Source organism: Megascapheus bottae, chromosome 13, assembly GCF_031878675.1.
Source record: "Megascapheus bottae isolate mThoBot1 chromosome 13, mThoBot2.hap1, whole genome shotgun sequence".
Classification (NCBI taxonomy): Eukaryota; Metazoa; Chordata; class Mammalia; order Rodentia; family Geomyidae; genus Megascapheus; species Megascapheus bottae.
This window is the reverse complement of record NC_143521.1, coordinates 11,936,867-11,939,544: the sequence shown is the minus strand read 5'-3', so window position 1 is coordinate 11,939,544 and position 2,678 is coordinate 11,936,867.

Genomic DNA, 2,678 nt, shown 5'->3' with positions numbered 1-2,678 from the left:
GCCTGAATGTTGTGCTGTCCCTGAGCCCTTTTGCTTAAGGCTAGCGCTCTGCCACTTGAGCCACTTTGTTATAGTCTGGTGGTTAATTGGAAATAAGAGTCTCATGAGCCGAGCACCTGGCTCACACCTATAATCCTAGCTGCTCAGGAGGCTGAGATCTGAGGATCAAGGTTCAAAGTCGGCCCCAGCACTAAAGAACTTGAGACTTTTTTTGTTGTTGTTGGGGTGGGATGTGGTAGGTCATGGGGCTTGAACTTTGAGCCTGGGCTCTGTCTCTGAACTCTTCAGCTCAAGGCTACCACCCTACCCCTGGGCCTGGGTATTGCCCCTGAGCTCTTCAGCTTAAGGCTACCACCCTACACCTGGAGCCACAGCACCACTTCTGGTTTTCTAATTTCACAGTCTTTAGTGCCTGGGCTGGGTTTGAACCTCCATCCTCAGATCTCAACCTCTTGAGTAGCTAAGATTACAGGCATGAGCCACCTCTCGCAGCTCCAGCTGTTATCTACACTTAACCCCTAGAAAATGGGAAGTAGGGCTGAGGCTCAAGGGGTAGGGCAGTAGCCTTGAGCTGAATTGCTCAGGGACAGCACCCAGGCCCAGAGTCCAAGCCCCACCACCTACAAAAAAAGAAAAAAGTCTCATGGGCAGAAGCCAAAGTATTCTCAAGTACTTCATCTTTTGGCCCAGCACCTCTGGTTCCCTCAATATTCATCCTGAGTCTTCTAATAGGGATGGATGACCTTCCCCACAAACAGCTAAAATAGAGTGACTTAAATCTACCCAATGATAAGCCATACAGCAAGATTTTGCAAGAAGACAGTGTTCCTCTTCCTAGGCTCTAGCATGGGCCAATGCTGCCCCTGTTCTTCCTTGGGAATTTGCAAACAGCATTCAATCTACAAACAATTGGCCTTTGAATGGCAAGCAGCATGCCAGGCTGAGCATGTCTAGGTCTAGTAGACAATAACTTTATATGCTACCACTTTTCATGAATTTGCAATTTGCTTTGTGTTCTTATTTTCACTTGAATTCTCAAGTACTCAAGTATATGTAAATACAGCTTCCTTCTAAAATGCTAGATAAAAAGCATATATATATGATAAAAGGAGGTTGTAAGCTCAAGTGGTAAAGTGTCTGTTCAGCAAGTATAAGGCCCTGAGTTCAAAACCTAGGACCATCAGCAAAAAAGGAAATACAGGATGTTTCCTCCGACTTCATTTATACCCCACCTTTATTCTTACGGAGGTGTTTAAAGTTTACAGTTAGAGGGCCGGGAGTTTGGCTTAGTGGTAGAGTGCTTGCCTAGCATGCACAAAGACCTGGGTTCGATTCCTTGGTACCACATACATAGAAAAAAAAAGCCGGAAGTGGTGCTGAGGCTCAAGTGGCAGAGTGCTAGCCTTGAGAAAGTCGAAGGACATTGCTCAGGCCCTGAGCCCAAGCCCAGGATTGGCAAAAAAAAAAAAAAAAAAAAAAAAAGAAGTTTACAGTTATATCACCATTTTTTTTTTTTTGCAGTCCTGGGGCTTGAACTTAGTGCCTGGGGCACTGTCCTTTGGCTTACTCAAGGCTAGTGTTCTACCACTTGAGCTGCAGGACCACTTTCGGCTTTTTTCTATGTATATGGTACGGAGGAATCGAACCTGGGGCTTCATGCATGCTAGGAAAGCACTCTACCACTAGGCCAAATTCCTGGCCTGATACCACCATTTTTTAATACAACCTCTAAGTTCTAGTCTGCTCTCTTAGTCCCACTTTTAAACACTCCAAGATTTTGTCCTTAGTTCTCTTCTCTTGGTACCATTAACCTCTATGAATGGCTCATAATAATATATTACATTGGTAATTTTTGTTGTTGTTATTGCGGGTCCTGAGGCCTCTACTCAGGGAATAGGCACTGTCTTTAAGGCTCTTTGTGCTCAAGGCTAGAGCACTAACATGTGAGCCACAGCACCAATTCCAGCTTTTTCTGAGTAGTTTATTGGAAACAAGAGTCTCATGGACATTCCTTCCCCTGGCTGGCTTTAACCACAATCATCAGATGTCAGCGTCTGGAGTAACTAGGATTACAGGCATGAGCCACAGGCACCCAGCTACGTTGGTAGTTTTTTAAAAATCAATTTGCTATATAACCACTTAGTATAGCATATGATCAGAATTTCACTTTCCAAAATATCAGTTTAGAAGAATCTAAGATTTTCGGTAAGGAAATCACTGTGACCTGGGGATATAGTTCAGTGGTAGAACATTTGCCTGGATGTACAAAGCCCTGGGTTTGGGCCTAGGAGCATGGCCTAGTGGTAGAGTACTTACCTCATACGCACGAAGCTCCAGGTTCCATTTCTGGATACCACATATACAGAAAAAAGCTGGAAGTGGTGTTATGGCTTAAGTGGTAGAGTTCTACCCTTGAGAAAATCCCAAGGATAGTGCTTAGGCACTGAGTTCAAGCCTGGGGACTGGCAAAAAATTAAAAAATAAATGAATAAAAGCCTTGGGTTTAATGGAAAGGAAAAAAAAGGATGATGGGTTTTACTTATATTTTTAATATCACCATTCCTCCATTTCTTTATTCTATATTAGTAGAAATTATACCTATATATTTAATTCATGACATTTATAAGAATTACTGTTGAAAATCTCCCATCCTCTTTTACCTTTTTCAATCATCTCCA